Genomic DNA, 21,169 nt, shown 5'->3' with positions numbered 1-21,169 from the left:
GTGAGAGCGCGTGGTGAGGAGACAGATTCTCGCCACGCCACCTGGTAGGAGCGACCTGTCAGGTAGGACGCAATCCAAGCGTGGGCCGCGCCGGAGATGCCCAACTCGGAGAGGGTGGAGAGGAGGATCTGATGGTTCACAGTATCGAAGGCAGCCGATAGGTCTAGAAGGATGAGAGCAGAGGAGAGAGAGTTAGCTTTAGCAGTGCGGAGCGCCTCCGTGATACAGAGAAGAGCAGTCTCAGTTGAATGACTAGTCTTGAAACCTGACTGATTTGGATCAAGAAGGTCATTCAGAGAGAGATAGCGGGAGAGCTGGCCAAGGACGGCACGTTCAAGAGTTTTGGAGAGAAAAGAAAGAAGGGATACTGGTCTGTAGTTGTTGACATCGGAGGGATCGAGTGTAGGTTTTTTCAGAAGGGGTGCAACTCGCGCTCTCTTGAAGACGGAAGGGACGTAGCCAACGGTCAGGGATGAGTTGATGAGCGAGGTGAGGTAAGGGAGAAGGTCTCCGGAAATGGTCTGGAGAAGAGAGGAGGGGATAGGGTCAAGCGGGCAGGTTGTTGGGCGGCCGGCCGTCACAAGACGCGAGATTTCATCTGGAGAGAGAGGGGAGAAAGAGGTCAGAGCACAGGGTAGGGCAGTGTGAGCAGAACCAGCGGTGCCGTTTGACTTAGCAAACGAGGATCGGATGTCGTCGACCTTCTTTTCAAAATGGTTGACGAAGTCATCTGCAGAGAGGGAGGAGGGGGGGATTCAGGAGGGAGGAGAAGATAGCAAAGAGCTTCCTAGGGTTAGAGGCAGATGCTTGGAATTTAGAGTGGTAGAAAATGGCTTTAGCAGCAGAGACAGAGGAGGAAAATGTAGAGAGGAGGGAGTGAAAGGATGCCAGGTCCGCAGGGAGGCGAGTTTTCCTCCATTTCCGCTCGGCTGCCCGGAGCCCTGTTCTAGAAAAATGGAAGGCAAATGTCAAAACGAACCTTGATGGGCGGCCCTTACGAAAAAAAGATAGAGGTCAATGAGAGTGTCGACTTTGGTCAACAAATCAAATCAAATTTGATTTGTCACATACACATGGTTAGCAATGTTAATGAACAGGGAGTACAGGAGAGGGCAGAGAGCACACCCTTGTGGGGCCCCAGTGTTGAGGATCAGCGGGGTGGAGATGTTGTTTCCTACCCTCACCACCTGGGGGCGGCCCGTTAGGAAGTCCAGGACCAAGTTGCAGAACGACAGATTTTCACCTTGTCAGCTCGGGTATCCATTCTTGCAACCTTGCAGTTAACTAGTCCAACGTAATAACGACCTGCCTCTTGTTGCACTCCACAAGGAGACTTCCTGTTATGCGAATGCAGTAAGCCAAGGTAAGTTGCTAGCCGGCCCTTTTGCAATGTAACGTTAGCTAATGCAGAAGGACAAAAATGATAGCAACCTTTCATTTGGAAACAGGCTAAAAACAATCAAACATAGCCTCATCTTTATCTCATTATAGCTAGCTAATACACCCGTGTGATATCCAGACAGCTAACTTTAGCTAGCTACTACTACTGGACAGTAGATGCTGTTAGAAACAACAACAAAAAACTGCATTCAACAATGCATGGCGATGTAGCTAAGGTTATTTACTCACGTATAGCGCAAGGGAATCGAAATCATCGTCAAGTATGTCCTCAAGAAGGGCATCTATATCTTCTCTGTCCGTTTTTCTGGGTGTATCGTCAGTGGTGCTGACGGTGTGAAGCGAGGAACAGTTTTAGCAAGCTAACGTTACATAGCTAACTACGTGATTTAGCTAACATGCTTGATGAAATAACAATGCATTTTAGGAAGGCTGGCGTTTGCAACTAATTAGTTATTGACTGTTGTCATGAACAGGAGTGCTTGATTGACAGGCGTAACCTAATTTCAAGTTGGTAAAGATTGATACCGTGGAGCTAGCGATTTATGTGTAGTGATACAATAACAGATACTGGCTATCTATGATACAATGTAAACGCCTGGGCATTACCAATCACAGGAGAAAAATATCACGTTGTCGGCAGGATTCGAACCTGCGCGGGAAGATCCCAATGGATTTCTAGTCCATCGCCTTAACCACTCGGCCACGACAACTACTGATACATTTGAAAACTGAAACCGGTAATAGCCAACATAAAATTACAAATATATCAGACACTGACTGATATTATGTTTTAGCAAAACTCAAATTACGTTGGTAACCATTTTTTACAGGCTGTATCACAACCGGCAGTGATTGATAGGCCCAGAGGGCAGCGCACAATTGGCCCTGCGTCATCCGGGTTTGGCAGGTGTCGGCCTTCATTGAAAATACGAACTTGTTCTTAACTGATTTGCCTAGTTAAATAATAAATAAATAAAAATAGCAATAAGGCACCTCGGGGGATTGTGGTATATCGCCAAAGGGGGAGATCAAGCTGATCCTAACTGTTATAGGCCTATTTCTATTTTTCCTCGTTCATCAAAAGTGTTGGAAAACTTGTCAATAATCAATTGACTGGCTTTCTTGATGTCTATAGTATTCTCTCTGGTATGCAATCTGGTTTTCGTCTATGAGCCGTCCTCCCCCAGCAGCCTACACTGATTTAACATTATCATAGTATTATGAAGAGAACATTGGTGAAAACTGTTCGTACAGAGAAAATCTGTTCAGAGCAAAGAAAAACATTATGTTCCCTGACCGGGAATCGAACCCGGGCCGCGGCGGTGAGAGCGCCGAATCCTAACCACTAGACCACCAGGGACCAGTTGGTTAGCTCATGTCGAAGGTCCACAATGGAAAGAACTAGGATGGTATTGTTTTCTGATTGGTCTGTGGACTTATTGTACAGGCAACCTGCAAATGAAAAAATAATACACAAATCCTTGAGCAACACTGGAAACTTTAAAAGAGTATATATCAGCACAGAGGAACTCTCTGGGGGTCCAATTTAAAACATCCACATGCAGTATACAGTTTGTTTACATACTAAAACAAGCACACAATGAGAATATAACACAGTCACCTGTCACTCTGAGGTGAACCTGCCCCTCCTGGTTCTGCTCTCCTACAGGTGCTGCCAGGAGACACTTGTACTTCCAGGTAAAGAATTTTCTTCACATCTCCTTGCCGCATATTGACCTTGTGTTTTCAGCATCCTTCATAATCCTGCTGTGTAGGCAAACTGGAAAAATGTACATTTACATTTACATTTAAGTCATTTAGCAGACGCTCTTATCCAGAGCGACTTACAAATTGGTGCATTCACCTTATGACATCCAGTAGAACAGTCACTTTACAATAGTGCATCTAAATCTTAAAGGGGGGATGAGAAGGATTACTTATCCTATCCAAGGTATTCCTTAAAGAGGTGGGGTTTCAGGTGTCTCCGGAAGGTGGTGATTGACTCCGCTGTCCTGGCGTCGTGAGGGAGTTTGTTCCACCATTGGGGGGCCAGAGCAGCGAACAGTTTTGACTGGGCTGAGCGGGAACTGTACTTCCTCAGTGGTAGGGAGGCGAGCAGGCCAGAGGTGGATGAACGCAGTGCCCTTGTTTGGGTGTAGGGCCTGATCAGAGCCTGGAGGTACTGAGGTGCCGTTCCCCTCACAGCTCCGTAGGCAAGCACCATGGTCTTGTAGCGGATGCGAGCTTCAACTGGAAGCCAGTGGAGAGAGCGGAGGAGCGGGGTGACGTGAGAGAACTTGGGAAGGTTGAACACCAGACGGGCTGCGGCGTTCTGGATGAGTTGTAGGGGTTTAATGGCACAGGCAGGGATCCCAGCCAACAGTGAGTTGCAGTAATCCAGACGGGAGATGACAAGTGCCTGGATTAGGACCTGCGCCGCTTCCTGTGTGAGGCAGGGTCGTACTCTGCGGATGTTGTAGGGCATGAACCTACAGGAACGGGCCACCGCCTTGATGTTAGTTGAGAACGACAGGGTGTTGTCCAGGATCACGCCAAGGTTCTTAGCGCTCTGGGAGGAGGACACAATGGAGTTGTCAACCGTGATGGCGAGATCATGGAACGGGCAGTCCTTCCCCGGGAGGAAGAGCAGCTCCGTCTTGCCGAGGTTCAGCTTGAGGTGGTGATCCGTCATCCACACTGATATGTCTGCCAGACATGCAGAGATGTGATTCGCCACCCGGTCATCAGAAGGGGGAAAGGAGAAGATTAATTGTGTGTCGTCTGCATAGCAATGATAGGAGAGACCATGTGAGGTTATGACAGAGCCAAGTGACTTGGTGTATAGCGAGATTAGGAGAGGACCTAGAACAGAGCCCTGTGGGACACCAGTGGTGAGAGCGCGTGGTGAGGAGACAGATTCTCGCCACGCCACCTGGTAGGAGCGACCTGTCAGGTAGGACGCAATCCAAGCGTGGGCCGCGCCGGAGATGCCCAACTCGGAGAGGGTGGAGAGGAGGATCTGATGGTTCACAGTATCGAAGGCAGCCGATAGGTCTAGAAGGATGAGAGCAGAGGAGAGAGAGTTAGCTTTAGCAGTGCGGAGCGCCTCCGTGATACAGAGAAGAGCAGTCTCAGTTGAATGACTAGTCTTGAAACCTGACTGATTTGGATCAAGAAGGTCATTCAGAGAGAGATAGCGGGAGAGCTGGCCAAGGACGGCACGTTCAAGAGTTTTGGAGAGAAAAGAAAGAAGGGATACTGGTCTGTAGTTGTTGACATCGGAGGGATCGAGTGTAGGTTTTTTCAGAAGGGGTGCAACTCTCGCTCTCTTGAAGACGGAAGGGACGTAGCCAACGGTCAGGGATGAGTTGATGAGCGAGGTGAGGTAAGGGAGAAGGTCTCCGGAAATGGTCTGGAGAAGAGACGAGGGGATAGGGTCAAGCGGGCAGGTTGTTGGGCGGCCGGCCGTCACAAGACGCGAGATTTCATCTGGAGAGAGAGGGGAGAAAGAGGTCAGAGCACAGGGTAGGGCAGTGTGAGCAGAACCAGCGGTGCCGTTTGACTTAGCAAACGAGGATCGGATGTCGTCGACCTTCTTTTCAAAATGGTTGACGAAGTCATCTGCAGAGAGGGAGGAGGGGGGGGGGATTCAGGAGGGAGGAGAAGGTAGCAAAGAGCTTCCTAGGGTTAGAGGCAGATGCTTGGAATTTAGAGTGGTAGAAAATGGCTTTAGCAGCAGGGACAGGGGAGGAAAATGTAGAGAGGAGGGAGTGAAAGGATGCCAGGTCCGCAGGGAGGCGAGTTTTCCTCCATTTCCGCTCGGCTGCCCGGAGCCCTGTTCTAGAAAAATGGAAGGCAAATGTCAAAACGAACCTTGATGGGCGGCCCTTAAAAAAAAAAAAAAAAAAAAGATAGAGGTCAATGAGAGTGTCGACTTTGGTCAACAAATCAAATCAAATTTGATTTGTCACATACACATGGTTAGCAATGTTAATGAACAGGGAGTACAGGAGAGGGCAGAGAGCACACCCTTGTGGGGCCCCAGTGTTGAGGATCAGCGGGGTGGAGATGTTGTTTCCTACCCTCACCACCTGGGGGCGGCCCGTTAGGAAGTCCAGGACCAAGTTGCAGAACGACAGATTTTCACCTTGTCAGCTCGGGTATCCATTCTTGCAACCTTGCAGTTAACTAGTCCAACGTAATAACGACCTGCCTCTTGTTGCACTCCACAAGGAGACTTCCTGTTATGCGAATGCAGTAAGCCAAGGTAAGTTGCTAGCCGGCCCTTTTGCAATGTAACGTTAGCTAATGCAGAAGGACAAAAATGATAGCAACCTTTCATTTGGAAACAGGCTAAAAACAATCAAACATAGCCTCATCTTTATCTCATTATAGCTAGCTAATACACCCGTGTGATATCCAGACAGCTAACTTTAGCTAGCTACTACTACTGGACAGTAGATGCTGTTAGAAACAACAACAAAAAACTGCATTCAACAATGCATGGCGATGTAGCTAAGGTTATTTACTCACGTATAGCGCAAGGGAATCGAAATCATCGTCAAGTATGTCCTCAAGAAGGGCATCTATATCTTCTCTGTCCGTTTTTCTGGGTGTATCGTCAGTGGTGCTGACGGTGTGAAGCGAGGAACAGTTTTAGCAAGCTAACGTTACATAGCTAACTACGTGATTTAGCTAACATGCTTGATGAAATAACAATGCATTTTAGGAAGGCTGGCGTTTGCAACTAATTAGTTATTGACTGTTGTCATGAACAGGAGTGCTTGATTGACAGGCGTAACCTAATTTCAAGTTGGTAAAGATTGATACCGTGGAGCTAGCGATTTATGTGTAGTGATACAATAACAGATACTGGCTATCTATGATACAATGTAAACGCCTGGGCATTACCAATCACAGGAGAAAAATATCACATTGTCGGCAGGATTCGAACCTGCGCGGGAAGATCCCAATGGATTTCTAGTCAATCGCCTTAACCACTCGGCCACGACAACTAGTGATAAGTTTGAAAACCTGAAACCGGTAATAGCCAACATAAAATTACAAATATATCAGACACTGACTGATACTATGTTTTAGCAAAACTCAAATTACGTTGGTAACCATTTTTTACAGGCTGTATCACAACCGGCAGTGATTGATAGGCCCAGAGGGCAGCGCACAATTGGCCCTGCGTCATCCGGGTTTGGCAGGTGTCGGCCTTCATTGAAAATACGAACTTGTTCTTAACTGATTTGCCTAGTTAAATAATAAATAAATAAAAATAGCAATAAGGTACCTCGGGGGATTGTGGTATATCGCCAAAGGGGGAGATCAAGCTGATCCTAACTGTTATAGGCCTATTTCTATTTTTCCTCGTTCATCAAAAGTGTTGGAAAACTTGTCAATAATCAATTGACTGGCTTTCTTGATGTCTATAGTATTCTCTCTGGTATGCAATCTGGTTTTTCGTCTATGAGCCGTCCTCCCCCCCAGCAGCCTACACTGATTTAACATTATCATAGTATTATGAAGAGAACATTGGTGAAAACTGTTCGTACAGAGAAAATCTGTTCAGAGCAAAGAAAAACATTATGTTCCCTGACCGGGAATCGAACCCGGGCCGCGGCGGTGAGAGCACCGAATCCTAACCACTAGACCACCAGGGACCAGTTGTTTAACTCATGTCGAAGGTCCACAATGGAAATAACTAGGATGGTATTGTTTTCTGATTGGTCTGTGGACTTATTGTACAGGCAACCTGCAAATGAAAAAATAATACACAAATCCTTGAGCAACACTGGAAACTTTAAAAGAGTATATATCAGCACAGAGGAACTCTCTGGGGGGTCCAATTTAAAACATCCACATGCAGTATACAGTTTGTTTACATACTAAAACAAGCACACAATGAGAATATAACACAATCACCTGTCACTCTGAGGTGAACCTGCCCCTCCTGGTTCTGCTCTCCTACAGGTGCTGCCAGGAGACACTTGTACTTCCAGGTAAAGAATTTTCTTCACATCTCCTTGCCGCATATTGACCTTGTGTTTTCAGCATCCTTCATAATCCTGCTGTGTAGGCAAACTGGAAAAATGTACATTTACATTTACATTTAAGTCATTTAGCAGACGCTCTTATCCAGAGCGACTTACAAATTGGTGCATTCACCTTATGACATCCAGTAGAACAGTCACTTTACAATAGTGCATCTAAATCTTAAAGGGGGGGGTGAGAAGGATTACTTATCCTATCCAAGGTATTCCTTAAAGAGGTGGGGTTTCAGGTGTCTCCGGAAGGTGGTGATTGACTCCGCTGTCCTGGCGTCGTGAGGGAGTTTGTTCCACCATTGGGGGCCAGAGCAGCGAACAGTTTTGACTGGGCTGAGCGGGAACTGTACTTCCTCAGTGGTAGGGAGGCGAGCAGGCCAGAGGTGGATGAACGCAGTGCCCTTGTTTGGGTGTAGGGCCTGATCAGAGCCTGGAGGTACTGAGGTGCCGTTCCCCTCACAGCTCCGTAGGCAAGCACCATGGTCTTGTAGCGGATGCGAGCTTCAACTGGAAGCCAGTGGAGAGAGCGGAGGAGCGGGGTGACGTGAGAGAACTTGGGAAGGTTGAACACCAGACGGGCTGCGGCGTTCTGGATGAGTTGTAGGGGTTTAATGGCACAGGCAGGGACCCCAGCCAACAGCGATTTGCAGTAATCCAGACGGGAGATGACAAGTGCCTGGATTAGGACCTGCGCCGCTTCCTGTGTGAGGCAGGGTCGTACTCTGCGGATGTTGTAGAGCATGAACCTACAGGAACGGGCCACCGCCTTGATGTTAGTTGAGAACGACAGGGTGTTGTCCAGGATCACGCCAAGGTTCTTAGCGCTCTGGGAGGAGGACACAATGGAGTTGTCAACCGTGATGGCGAGATCATGGAACGGGCAGTCCTTCCCCGGGAGGAAGAGCAGCTCCGTCTTGCCGAGGTTCAGCTTGAGGTGGTGATCCGTCATCCCAGACATGCAGAGATGCGATTCGCCACCCGGTCATCAGAAGGGGGAAAGGAGAAGATTAATTGTGTGTCGTCTGCATAGCAATGATAGGAGAGACCATGTGAGGTTATGACAGAGCCAAGTGACTTGGTGTATAGCGAGAATAGGAGAGGACCTAGAACAGAGCCCTGGGGGACGCCAGTGGTGAGAGCGCGTGGTGAGGAGACAGATTCTCGCCACGCCACCTGGTAGGAGCGACCTGTCAGGTAGGACGCAATCCAAGCGTGGGCCGCGCCGGAGATGCCCAACTCGGAGAGGGTGGAGAGGAGGATCTGATGGTTCACAGTATCGAAGGCAGCCGATAGGTCTAGAAGGATGAGAGCAGAGGAGAGAGAGTTAGCTTTAGCAGTGCGGAGCGCCTCCGTGATACAGAGAAGAGCAGTCTCAGTTGAATGACTAGTCTTGAAACCTGACTGATTTGGATCAAGCTAACGTTACATAGCTAACTACGTGATTTAGCTAACATGCTTGATGAAATAACAATGCATTTTAGGAAGGCTGGCGTTTGCAACTAATTAGTTATTGACTGTTGTCATGAACAGGAGTGCTTGATTGACAGGCGTAACCTAATTTCAAGTTGGTAAAGATTGATACCGTGGAGCTAGCGATTTATGTGTAGTGATACAATAACAGATACTGGCTATCTATGATACAATGTAAACGCCTGGGCATTACCAATCACAGGAGAAAAATATCACATTGTCGGCAGGATTCGAACCTGCGCGGGAAGATCCCAATGGATTTCTAGTCAATCGCCTTAACCACTCGGCCACGACAACTAGTGATACGTTTGAAAACCTGAAACCGGTAATAGCCAACATAAAATTACAAATATATCAGACACTGACTGATACTATGTTTTAGCAAAACTCAAATTACGTTGGTAACCATTTTTTACAGGCTGTATCACAACCGGCAGTGATTGATAGGCCCAGAGGGCAGCGCACAATTGGCCCTGCGTCATCCGGGTTTGGCAGGTGTCGGCCTTCATTGAAAATACGAACTTGTTCTTAACTGATTTGCCTAGTTAAATAATAAATAAATAAAAATAGCAATAAGGTACCTCGGGGATTGTGGTATATCGCCAAAGGGGGAGATCAAGCTGATCCTAACTGTTATAGGCCTATTTCTATTTTTCCTCGTTCATCAAAAGTGTTGGAAAACTTGTCAATAATCAATTGACTGGCTTTCTTGATGTCTATAGTATTCTCTCTGGTATGCAATCTGGTTTTTCGTCTATGAGCCGTCCTCCCCCCAGCAGCCTACACTGATTTAACATTATCATAGTATTATGAAGAGAACATTGGTGAAAACTGTTCGTACAGAGAAAATCTGTTCAGAGCAAAGAAAAACATTATGTTCCCTGACCGGGAATCGAACCCGGGCCGCGGCGGTGAGAGCGCCGAATCCTAACCACTAGACCACCAGGGACCAGTTGTTTAGCTCATGTCGAAGGTCCACAATGGAAATAACTAGGATGGTATTGTTTTCTGATTGGTCTGTGGACTTATTGTACAGGCAACCTGCAAATGAAAAAATAATACACAAATCCTTGAGCAACACTGGAAACTTTAAAAGAGTATATATCAGCACAGAGGAACTCTCTGGGGGTCCAATTTAAAACATCCACATGCAGTATACAGTTTGTTTACATACTAAAACAAGCACACAATGAGAATATAACACAATCACCTGTCACTCTGAGGTGAACCTGCCCCTCCTGGTTCTGCTCTCCTACAGGTGCTGCCAGGAGACACTTGTACTTCCAGGTAAAGAATTTTCTTCACATCTCCTTGCCGCATATTGACCTTGTGTTTTCAGCATCCTTCATAATCCTGCTGTGTAGGCAAACTGGAAAAATGTACATTTACATTTACATTTAAGTCATTTAGCAGACGCTCTTATCCAGAGCGACTTACAAATTGGTGCATTCACCTTATGACATCCAGTAGAACAGTCACTTTACAATAGTGCATCTAAATCTTAAAGGGGGGGGGGTGAGAAGGATTACTTATCCTATCCAAGGTATTCCTTAAAGAGGTGGGGTTTCAGGTGTCTCCGGAAGGTGGTGATTGACTCCGCTGTCCTGGCGTCGTGAGGGAGTTTGTTCCACCATTGGGGGGCCAGAGCAGCGAACAGTTTTGACTGGGCTGAGCGGGAACTGTACTTCCTCAGTGGTAGGGAGGCGAGCAGGCCAGAGGTGGATGAACGCAGTGCCCTTGTTTGGGTGTAGGGCCTGATCAGAGCCTGGAGGTACTGAGGTGCCGTTCCCCTCACAGCTCCGTAGGCAAGCACCATGGTCTTGTAGCGGATGCGAGCTTCAACTGGAAGCCAGTGGAGAGAGCGGAGGAGCGGGGTGACGTGAGAGAACTTGGGAAGGTTGAACACCAGACGGGCTGCGGCGTTCTGGATGAGTTGTAGGGGTTTAATGGCACAGGCAGGGACCCCAGCCAACAGCGATTTGCAGTAATCCAGACGGGAGATGACAAGTGCCTGGATTAGGACCTGCGCCGCTTCCTGTGTGAGGCAGGGTCGTACTCTGCGGATGTTGTAGGGCATGAACCTACAGGAACGGGCCACCGCCTTGATGTTAGTTGAGAACGACAGGGTGTTGTCCAGGATCACGCCAAGGTTCTTAGCGCTCTGGGAGGAGGACACAATGGAGTTGTCAACCGTGATGGCGAGATCATGGAACGGGCAGTCCTTCCCCGGGAGGAAGAGCAGCTCCGTCTTGCCGAGGTTCAGCTTGAGGTGGTGATCCGTCATCCACACTGATATGTCTGCCAGACATGCAGAGATGTGATTCGCCACCCGGTCATCAGAAGGGGGAAAGGAGAAGATCAATTGTGTGTCGTCTGCATAGCAATGATAGGAGAGACCATGTGAGGTTATGACAGAGCCAAGTGACTTGGTGTATAGCGAGATTAGGAGAGGACCTAGAACAGAGCCCTGTGGGACACCAGTGGTGAGAGCGCGTGGTGAGGAGACAGATTCTCGCCACGCCACCTGGTAGGAGCGACCTGTCAGGTAGGACGCAATCCAAGCGTGGGCCGCGCCGGAGATGCCCAACTCGGAGAGGGTGGAGAGGAGGATCTGATGGTTCACAGTATCGAAGGCAGCCGATAGGTCTAGAAGGATGAGAGCAGAGGAGAGAGAGTTAGCTTTAGCAGTGCGGAGCGCCTCCGTGATACAGAGAAGAGCAGTCTCAGTTGAATGACTAGTCTTGAAACCTGACTGATTTGGATCAAGAAGGTCATTCAGAGAGAGATAGCGGGAGAGCTGGCCAAGGACGGCACGTTCAAGAGTTTTGGAGAGAAAAGAAAGAAGGGATACTGGTCTGTAGTTGTTGACATCGGAGGGATCGAGTGTAGGTTTTTTCAGAAGGGGTGCAACTCTCGCTCTCTTGAAGACGGAAGGGACGTAGCCAACGGTCAGGGATGAGTTGATGAGCGAGGTGAGGTAAGGGAGAAGGTCTCCGGAAATGGTCTGGAGAAGAGACGAGGGGATAGGGTCAAGCGGGCAGGTTGTTGGGCGGCCGGCCGTCACAAGACGCGAGATTTCATCTGAGAGAGAGGGGAGAAAGAGGTCAGAGCACAGGGTAGGGCAGTGTGAGCAGAACCAGCGGTGCCGTTTGACTTAGCAAACGAGGATCGGATGTCGTCGACCTTCTTTTCAAAATGGTTGACGAAGTCATCTGCAGAGAGGGAGGAGGGGGGATTCAGGAGGGAGGAGAAGGTAGCAAAGAGCTTCCTAGGGTTAGAGGCAGATGCTTGGAATTTAGAGTGGTAGAAAATGGCTTTAGCAGCAGGGACAGGGGAGGAAAATGTAGAGAGGAGGGAGTGAAAGGATGCCAGGTCCGCAGGGAGGCGAGTTTTCCTCCATTTCCGCTCGGCTGCCCGGAGCCCTGTTCTAGAAAAATGGAAGGCAAATGTCAAAACGAACCTTGATGGGCGGCCCTTACGAAAAAAAAAAGATAGAGGTCAATGAGAGTGTCGACTTTGGTCAACAAATCAAATCAAATTTGATTTGTCACATACACATGGTTAGCAATGTTAATGAACAGGGAGTACAGGAGAGGGCAGAGAGCACACCCTTGTGGGGCCCCAGTGTTGAGGATCAGCGGGGTGGAGATGTTGTTTCCTACCCTCACCACCTGGGGCGGCCCGTTAGGAAGTCCAGGACCAAGTTGCAGAACGACAGATTTTCACCTTGTCAGCTCGGGTATCCATTCTTGCAACCTTGCAGTTAACTAGTCCAACGTAATAACGACCTGCCTCTTGTTGCACTCCACAAGGAGACTTCCTGTTATGCGAATGCAGTAAGCCAAGGTAAGTTGCTAGCCGGCCCTTTTGCAATGTAACGTTAGCTAATGCAGAAGGACAAAAATGATAGCAACCTTTCATTTGGAAACAGGCTAAAAACAATCAAACATAGCCTCATCTTTATCTCATTATAGCTAGCTAATACACCCGTGTGATATCCAGACAGCTAACTTTAGCTAGCTACTACTACTGGACAGTAGATGCTGTTAGAAACAACAACAAAAAACTGCATTCAACAATGCATGGCGATGTAGCTAAGGTTATTTACTCACGTATAGCGCAAGGGAATCGAAATCATCGTCAAGTATGTCCTCAAGAAGGGCATCTATATCTTCTCTGTCCGTTTTTCTGGGTGTATCGTCAGTGGTGCTGACGGTGTGAAGCGAGGAACAGTTTTAGCAAGCTAACGTTACATAGCTAACTACGTGATTTAGCTAACATGCTTGATGAAATAACAATGCATTTTAGGAAGGCTGGCGTTTGCAACTAATTAGTTATTGACTGTTGTCATGAACAGGAGTGCTTGATTGACAGGCGTAACCTAATTTCAAGTTGGTAAAGATTGATACTGTGGAGCTAGCGATTTATGTGTAGTGATACAATAACAGATACTGGCTATCTATGATACAATGTAAACGCCTGGGCATTACCAATCACAGGAGAAAAATATCACATTGTCGGCAGGATTCGAACCTGCGCGGGAAGATCCCAATGGATTTCTAGTCAATCGCCTTAACCACTCGGCCACGACAACTAGTGATACGTTTGAAAACCTGAAACCGGTAATAGCCAACATAAAATTACAAATATATCAGACACTGACTGATACTATGTTTTAGCAAAACTCAAATTACGTTGGTAACCATTTTTTACAGGCTGTATCACAACCGGCAGTGATTGATAGGCCCAGAGGGCAGCGCACAATTGGCCCTGCGTCATCCGGGTTTGGCAGGTGTCGGCCTTCATTGAAAATACGAACTTGTTCTTAACTGATTTGCCTAGTTAAATAATAAATAAATAAAAATAGCAATAAGGCACCTCGGGGATTGTGGTATATCGCCAAAGGGGGAGATCAAGCTGATCCTAACTGTTATAGGCCTATTTCTATTTTTCCTCGTTCATCAAAAGTGTTGGAAAACTTGTCAATAATCAATTGACTGGCTTTCTTGATGTCTATAGTATTCTCTCTGGTATGCAATCTGGTTTTTCGTCTATGAGCCGTCCTCCCCCCAGCAGCCTACACTGATTTAACATTATCATAGTATTATGAAGAGAACATTGGTGAAAACTGTTCGTACAGAGAAAATCTGTTCAGAGCAAAGAAAAACATTATGTTCCCTGACCGGGAATCGAACCCGGGCCGCGGCGGTGAGAGCGCCGAATCCTAACCACTAGACCACCAGGGACCAGTTGGTTAGCTCATGTCGAAGGTCCACAATGGAAAGAACTAGGATGGTATTGTTTTCTGATTGGTCTGTGGACTTATTGTACAGGCAACCTGCAAATGAAAAAATAATACACAAATCCTTGAGCAACACTGGAAACTTTAAAAGAGTATATATCAGCACAGAGGAACTCTCTGGGGGTCCAATTTAAAACATCCACATGCAGTATACAGTTTGTTTACATACTAAAACAAGCACACAATGAGAATATAACACAGTCACCTGTCACTCTGAGGTGAACCTGCCCCTCCTGGTTCTGCTCTCCTACAGGTGCTGCCAGGAGACACTTGTACTTCCAGGTAAAGAATTTTCTTCACATCTCCTTGCCGCATATTGACCTTGTGTTTTCAGCATCCTTCATAATCCTGCTGTGTAGGCAAACTGGAAAAATGTACATTTACATTTACATTTAAGTCATTTAGCAGACGCTCTTATCCAGAGCGACTTACAAATTGGTGCATTCACCTTATGACATCCAGTAGAACAGTCACTTTACAATAGTGCATCTAAATCTTAAAGGGGGGGGGTGAGAAGGATTACTTATCCTATCCAAGGTATTCCTTAAAGAGGTGGGGTTTCAGGTGTCTCCGGAAGGTGGTGATTGACTCCGCTGTCCTGGCGTCGTGAGGGAGTTTGTTCCACCATTGGGGGGCCAGAGCAGCGAACAGTTTTGACTGGGCTGAGCGGGAACTGTACTTCCTCAGTGGTAGGGAGGCGAGCAGGCCAGAGGTGGATGAACGCAGTGCCCTTGTTTGGGTGTAGGGCCTGATCAGAGCCTGGAGGTACTGAGGTGCCGTTCCCCTCACAGCTCCGTAGGCAAGCACCATGGTCTTGTAGCGGATGCGAGCTTCAACTGGAAGCCAGTGGAGAGAGCGGAGGAGCGGGGTGACGTGAGAGAACTTGGGAAGGTTGAACACCAGACGGGCTGCGGCGTTCTGGATGAGTTGTAGGGGTTTAATGGCACAGGCAGGGATCCCAGCCAACAGTGAGTTGCAGTAATCCAGACGGGAGATGACAAGTGCCTGGATTAGGACCTGCGCCGCTTCCTGTGTGAGGCAGGGTCGTACTCTGCGGATGTTGTAGGGCATGAACCTACAGGAACGGGCCACCGCCTTGATGTTAGTTGAGAACGACAGGGTGTTGTCCAGGATCACGCCAAGGTTCTTAGCGCTCTGGGAGGAGGACACAATGGAGTTGTCAACCGTGATGGCGAGATCATGGAACGGGCAGTCCTTCCCCGGGAGGAAGAGCAGCTCCGTCTTGCCGAGGTTCAGCTTGAGGTGGTGATCCGTCATCCACACTGATATGTCTGCCAGACATGCAGAGATGTGATTCGCCACCCGGTCATCAGAAGGGGGAAAGGAGAAGATTAATTGTGTGTCGTCTGCATAGCAATGATAGGAGAGACCATGTGAGGTTATGACAGAGCCAAGTGACTTGGTGTATAGCGAGAATAGGAGAGGACCTAGAACAGAGCCCTGGGGACACCAGTGGTGAGAGCGCGTGGTGAGGAGACAGATTCTCGCCACGCCACCTGGTAGGAGCGACCTGTCAGGTAGGACGCAATCCAAGCGTGGGCCGCGCCGGAGATGCCCAACTCGGAGAGGGTGGAGAGGAGGATCTGATGGTTCACAGTATCGAAGGCAGCCGATAGGTCTAGAAGGATGAGAGCAGAGGAGAGAGAGTTAGCTTTAGCAGTGCGGAGCGCCTCCGTGATACAGAGAAGAGCAGTCTCAGTTGAATGACTAGTCTTGAAACCTGACTGATTTGGATCAAGAAGGTCATTCAGAGAGAGATAGCGGGAGAGCTGGCCAAGGACGGCACGTTCAAGAGTTTTGGAGAGAAAAGAAAGAAGGGATACTGGTCTGTAGTTGTTGACATCGGAGGGATCGAGTGTAGGTTTTTTCAGAAGGGGTGCAACTCTCGCTCTCTTGAAGACGGAAGGGACGTAGCCAACGGTCAGGGATGAGTTGATGAGCGAGGTGAGGTAAGGGAGAAGGTCTCCGGAAATGGTCTGGAGAAGAGACGAGGGGATAGGGTCAAGCGGGCAGGTTGTTGGGCGGCCGGCCGTCACAAGACGCGAGATTTCATCTGGAGAGAGAGGGGAGAAAGAGGTCAGAGCACAGGGTAGGGCAGTGTGAGCAGAACCAGCGGTGCCGTTTGACTTAGCAAACGAGGATCGGATGTCGTCGACCTTCTTTTCAAAATGGTTGACGAAGTCATCTGCAGAGAGGGAGGAGGGGGGGGGGGGGGATTCAGGAGGGAGGAGAAGGTAGCAAAGAGCTTCCTAGGGTTAGAGGCAGATGCTTGGAATTTAGAGTGGTAGAAAATGGCTTTAGCAGCAGGGACAGGGGAGGAAAATGTAGAGAGGAGGGAGTGAAAGGATGCCAGGTCCGCAGGGAGGCGAGTTTTCCTCCATTTCCGCTCGGCTGCCCGGAGCCCTGTTCTAGAAAAATGGAAGGCAAATGTCAAAACGAACCTTGATGGGCGGCCCTTACGAAAAAAAGATAGAGGTCAATGAGAGTGTCGACTTTGGTCAACAAATCAAATCAAATTTGATTTGTCACATACACATGGTTAGCAATGTTAATGAACAGGGAGTACAGGAGAGGGCAGAGAGCACACCCTTGTGGGGCCCCAGTGTTGAGGATCAGCGGGGTGGAGATGTTGTTTCCTACCCTCACCACCTGGGGGCGGCCCGTTAGGAAGTCCAGGACCAAGTTGCAGAACGACAGATTTTCACCTTGTCAGCTCGGGTATCCATTCTTGCAACCTTGCAGTTAACTAGTCCAACGTAATAACGACCTGCCTCTTGTTGCACTCCACAAGGAGACTTCCTGTTATGCGAATGCAGTAAGCCAAGGTAAGTTGCTAGCCGGCCCTTTTGCAATGTAACGTTAGCTAATGCAGAAGGACAAAAATGATAGCAACCTTTCATTTGGAAACAGGCTAAAAACAATCAAACATAGCCTCATCTTTATCTCATTATAGCTAGCTAATACACCCGTGTGATATCCAGACAGCTAACTTTAGCTAGCTACTACTACTGGACAGTAGATGCTGTTAGAAACAACAACAAAAAACTGCATTCAACAATGCATGGCGATGTAGCTAAGGTTATTTACTCACGTATAGCGCAAGGGAATCGAAATCATCGTCAAGTATGTCCTCAAGAAGGGCATCTATATCTTCTCTGTCCGTTTTTCTGGGTGTATCGTCAGTGGTGCTGACGGTGTGAAGCGAGGAACAGTTTTAGCAAGCTAACGTTACATAGCTAACTACGTGATTTAGCTAACATGCTTGATGAAATAACAATGCATTTTAGGAAGGCTGGCGTTTGCAACTAATTAGTTATTGACTGTTGTCATGAACAGGAGTGCTTGATTGACAGGCGTAACCTAATTTCAAGTTGGTAAAGATTGATACCGTGGAGCTAGCGATTTATGTGTAGTGATACAATAACAGATACTGGCTATCTATGATACAATGTAAACGCCTGGGCATTACCAATCACAGGAGAAAAATATCACGTTGTCGGCAGGATTCGAACCTGCGCGGGAAGATCCCAATGGATTTCTAGTCCATCGCCTTAACCACTCGGCCACGACAACTACTGATACGTTTGAAAACTGAAACCGGTAATAGCCAACATAAAATTACAAATATATCAGACACTGACTGATATTATGTTTTAGCAAAACTCAAATTACGTTGGTAACCATTTTTTACAGGCTGTATCACAACCGGCAGTGATTGATAGGCCCAGAGGGCAGCGCACAATTGGCCCTGCGTCATCCGGGTTTGGCAGGTGTCGGCCTTCATTGAAAATACGAACTTGTTCTTAACTGATTTGCCTAGTTAAATAATAAATAAATAAAAATAGCAATAAGGCACCTCGGGGGATTGTGGTATATCGCCAAAGGGGAGATCAAGCTGATCCTAACTGTTATAGGCCTATTTCTATTTTTCCTCGTTCATCAAAAGTGTTGGAAAACTTGTCAATAATCAATTGACTGGCTTTCTTGATGTCTATAGTATTCTCTCTGGTATGCAATCTGGTTTTTCGTCTATGAGCCGTCCTCCCCCCAGCAGCCTACACTGATTTAACATTATCATAGTATTATGAAGAGAACATTGGTGAAAACTGTTCGTACAGAGAAAATCTGTTCAGAGCAAAGAAAAACATTATGTTCCCTGACCGGGAATCGAACCCGGGCCGCGGCGGTGAGAGCGCCGAATCCTAACCACTAGACCACCAGGGACCAGTTGGTTAGCTCATGTCGAAGGTCCACAATGGAAAGAACTAGGATGGTATTGTTTTCTGATTGGTCTGTGGACTTATTGTACAGGCAACCTGCAAATGAAAAAATAATACACAAATCCTTGAGCAACACTGGAAACTTTAAAAGAGTATATATCAGCACAGAGGAACTCTCTGGGGTCCAATTTAAAACATCCACATGCAGTATACAGTTTGTTTACATACTAAAACAAGCACACAATGAGAATATAACACAGTCACCTGTCACTCTGAGGTGAACCTGCCCCTCCTGGTTCTGCTCTCCTACAGGTGCTGCCAGGAGACACTTGTACTTCCAGGTAAAGAATTTTCTTCACATCTCCTTGCCGCATATTGACCTTGTGTTTTCAGCATCCTTCATAATCCTGCTGTGTAGGCAAACTGGAAAAATGTACATTTACATTTACATTTAAGTCATTTAGCAGACGCTCTTATCCAGAGCGACTTACAAATTGGTGCATTCACCTTATGACATCCAGTAGAACAGTCACTTTACAATAGTGCATCTAAATCTTAAAGGGGGGGGGTGAGAAGGATTACTTATCCTATCCAAGGTATTCCTTAAAGAGGTGGGGTTTCAGGTGTCTCCGGAAGGTGGTGATTGACTCCGCTGTCCTGGCGTCGTGAGGGAGTTTGTTCCACCATTGGGGGGCCAGAGCAGCGAACAGTTTTGACTGGGCTGAGCGGGAACTGTACTTCCTCAGTGGTAGGGAGGCGAGCAGGCCAGAGGTGGATGAACGCAGTGCCCTTGTTTGGGTGTAGGGCCTGATCAGAGCCTGGAGGTACTGAGGTGCCGTTCCCCTCACAGCTCCGTAGGCAAGCACCATGGTCTTGTAGCGGATGCGAGCTTCAACTGGAAGCCAGTGGAGAGAGCGGAGGAGCGGGGTGACGTGAGAGAACTTGGGAAGGTTGAACACCAGACGGGCTGCGGCGTTCTGGATGAGTTGTAGGGGTTTAATGGCACAGGCAGGGATCCCAGCCAACAGTGAGTTGCAGTAATCCAGACGGGAGATGACAAGTGCCTGGATTAGGACCTGCGCCGCTTCCTGTGTGAGGCAGGGTCGTACTCTGCGGATGTTGTAGGGCATGAACCTACAGGAACGGGCCACCGCCTTGATGTTAGTTGAGAACGACAGGGTGTTGTCCAGGATCACGCCAAGGTTCTTAGCGCTCTGGGAGGAGGACACAATGGAGTTGTCAACCGTGATGGCGAGATCATGGAACGGGCAGTCCTTCCCCGGGAGGAAGAGCAGCTCCGTCTTGCCGAGGTTCAGCTTGAGGTGGTGATCCGTCATCCACACTGATATGTCTGCCAGACATGCAGAGATGTGATTCTCCACCCGGTCATCAGAAGGGGGAAAGGAGAAGATTAATTGTGTGTCGTCTGCATAGCAATGATAGGAGAGACCATGTGAGGTTATGACAGAGCCAAGTGACTTGGTGTATAGCGAGAATAGGAGAGGACCTAGAACAGAGCCCTGGGGACACCAGTGGTGAGAGCGCGTGGTGAGGAGACAGATTCTCGCCACGCCACCTGGTAGGAGCGACCTGTCAGGTAGGACGCAATCCAAGCGTGGGCCGCGCCGGAGATGCCCAACTCGGAGAGGGTGGAGAGGAGGATCTGATGGTTCACAGTATCGAAGGCAGCCGATAGGTCTAGAAGGATGAGAGCAGAGGAGAGAGAGTTAGCTTTAGCAGTGCGGAGCGCCTCCGTGATACAGAGAAGAGCAGTCTCAGTTGAATGACTAGTCTTGAAACCTGACTGATTTGGATCAAGAAGGTCATTCAGAGAGAGATAGCGGGAGAGCTGGCCAAGGACGGCACGTTCAAGAGTTTTGGAGAGAAAAGAAAGAAGGGATACTGGTCTGTAGTTGTTGACATCGGAGGGATCGAGTGTAGGTTTTTTCAGAAGGGGTGCAACTCTCGCTCTCTTGAAGACGGAAGGGACGTAGCCAACGGTCAGGGATGAGTTGATGAGCGAGGTGAGGTAAGGGAGAAGGTCTCCGGAAATGGTCTGGAGAAGAGACGAGGGGATAGGGTCAAGCGGGCAGGTTGTTGGGCGGCCGGCCGTCACAAGACGCGAGATTTCATCTGGAGAGAGAGGGGAGAAAGAGGTCAGAGCACAGGGTAGGGCAGTGTGAGCAGAACCAGCGGTGCCGTTTGACTTAGCAAACGAGGATCGGATGTCGTCGACCTTCTTTTCAAAATGGTTGACGAAGTCATCTGCAGAGAGGGAGGAGGGGGGGGATTCAGGAGGGAGGAGAAGGTAGCAAAGAGCTTCCTAGGGTTAGAGGCAGATGCTTGGAATTTAGAGTGGTAGAAAATGGCTTTAGCAGCAGGGACAGGGGAGGAAAATGTAGAGAGGAGGGAGTGAAAGGATGCCAGGTCCGCAGGGAGGCGAGTTTTCCTCCATTTCCGCTCGGCTGCCCGGAGCCCTGTTCTAGAAAAATGGAAGGCAAATGTCAAAACGAACCTTGATGGGCGGCCCTTACGAAAAAAAAAGATAGAGGTCAATGAGAGTGTCGACTTTGGTCAACAAATCAAATCAAATTTGATTTGTCACATACACATGGTTAGCAATGTTAATGAACAGGGAGTACAGGAGAGGGCAGAGAGCACACCCTTGTGGGGCCCCAGTGTTGAGGATCAGCGGGGTGGAG

General features: G+C 48.2%; 9 non-coding genes across 9 annotated transcripts; all 9 read right to left on the bottom strand.

Moving 5' to 3' along the window:
- Positions 1–2,029: 2,029 nt before the first annotated feature.
- Positions 2,030–2,111, bottom strand: trnas-aga. The gene has a single exon. It is a non-coding gene; the product is annotated as a tRNA-Ser (tRNA).
- Positions 2,112–2,689: 578 nt separating this feature from the next.
- Positions 2,690–2,761, bottom strand: trnae-cuc. The gene has a single exon. It is a non-coding gene; the product is annotated as a tRNA-Glu (tRNA).
- A 3,573-nt stretch (positions 2,762–6,334) lies between these two features.
- Positions 6,335–6,416, bottom strand: trnas-aga. The gene has a single exon. It is a non-coding gene; the product is annotated as a tRNA-Ser (tRNA).
- A 2,723-nt stretch (positions 6,417–9,139) lies between these two features.
- Positions 9,140–9,221, bottom strand: trnas-aga. The gene has a single exon. It is a non-coding gene; the product is annotated as a tRNA-Ser (tRNA).
- Positions 9,222–9,801: 580 nt separating this feature from the next.
- Positions 9,802–9,873, bottom strand: trnae-cuc. The gene has a single exon. It is a non-coding gene; the product is annotated as a tRNA-Glu (tRNA).
- Positions 9,874–13,436: 3,563 nt separating this feature from the next.
- Positions 13,437–13,518, bottom strand: trnas-aga. The gene has a single exon. It is a non-coding gene; the product is annotated as a tRNA-Ser (tRNA).
- A 580-nt stretch (positions 13,519–14,098) lies between these two features.
- Positions 14,099–14,170, bottom strand: trnae-cuc. Its single transcript has one exon. It is a non-coding gene; the product is annotated as a tRNA-Glu (tRNA).
- A 3,568-nt stretch (positions 14,171–17,738) lies between these two features.
- Positions 17,739–17,820, bottom strand: trnas-aga. Its single transcript has one exon. It is a non-coding gene; the product is annotated as a tRNA-Ser (tRNA).
- A 579-nt stretch (positions 17,821–18,399) lies between these two features.
- Positions 18,400–18,471, bottom strand: trnae-cuc. Its single transcript has one exon. It is a non-coding gene; the product is annotated as a tRNA-Glu (tRNA).
- Between the last annotated feature and the right edge of the window lie 2,698 nt (positions 18,472–21,169).

Source organism: Oncorhynchus gorbuscha, linkage group LG15 (assembly GCF_021184085.1).
Source record: "Oncorhynchus gorbuscha isolate QuinsamMale2020 ecotype Even-year linkage group LG15, OgorEven_v1.0, whole genome shotgun sequence".
Lineage (NCBI taxonomy): Eukaryota > Metazoa > Chordata > Actinopteri > Salmoniformes > Salmonidae > Oncorhynchus > Oncorhynchus gorbuscha.
Note: the sequence above shows the minus strand (reverse complement) of the source record. Positions and strands in the feature narration are given on the sequence as shown.